We start from the raw sequence: 1,104 nt of genomic DNA on the forward strand, positions 1-1,104 counted from the left end.
ACGATGTGAACTGAGTATAAGACGAGAGGCGAAATGTCAACAGGGGTCTGTTTCTGCAAATTGTGTTTACAGCTGCGCTTAGGAAAACAAAGTTCAGTTTTTGGTTCGATCCCTGTGTCCATTTTGTCGTCCTTGTTTAATACACTATCGGATATGCAGCGCTAAACAACCAAACGCTCAACCTTGGTGAGCTTTTTCCATTATTTTGATGTACCACTTATTTCTGTCCATTGGAAAGTTCCATTCACTAGAGCTCCTGCATTTCCATTTGTGTAATAAATGATAGAGATAAAGAATACATTAGGAATTATCATTTCTTCGGTTACACTGGTCAAGTTTTCAGGACCGTAACTCACAGGAACGTTCATGGTAAACAAATCAGTCATTCTATGTCTAGCATACCTGGAAAGTCCCAATCTAGGAAAGTAAATAGGTACCACTCGTAACGTATTGCGAAAAACAGTGGAAGGCGTGAGTTGATTCATGAAGTTAGCAGTAACAAGCGCTCCGGTGTTTGTTATTTCCGCAAGCGCCACGTTTGTCTTACCGTATTTCAGTGCTTCGCGCTGCAATCGCGCTAGTACAACCTGTCATACGAGGCGCGCTATGAGATGACTCGTCTGTTTCAGTCTACACGTGCCGTTGCTTGCGCTGGTATTCGTTCGTTCTTTTCGGAGAGACGTCAGCCCACTGCACCACATAATTTGTCTGTTCGTTTTCTTAAAATGCTTCGCACGTATTGAAAGCCTACAGCACAGGTCCAATGCGAATTTTTTCAAGACATATGAGACCTGTTTTGTGTATCATAATTTTCGTAAGTGTCTTGTGTTTCACTTGTAACTTTGTTCAGCACTGCCTAAATATATTAAGTGGAATATGTTCAGAACATTTTCTACCTACTTAGGCAAACCTACGTGGAACTAAGGGATAAGTGTCAAGATTATCTACGTTAGCAAGCACAATTGTGCACAGAGCGTCTGCTGTGGTTAACTGAATATGTGAAACTAAATATGGGTGGATAATAAAGCTTAAGTATTCTTCGCCAGTTAATCCAAGACACAGCTTACGAATATATATATTTTCTTTTCCAGAATAGCACTTGCA

Source organism: Dermacentor variabilis, chromosome 11, assembly GCF_050947875.1.
Source record: "Dermacentor variabilis isolate Ectoservices chromosome 11, ASM5094787v1, whole genome shotgun sequence".
In the NCBI taxonomy this organism is placed as follows: domain Eukaryota; kingdom Metazoa; phylum Arthropoda; class Arachnida; order Ixodida; family Ixodidae; genus Dermacentor; species Dermacentor variabilis.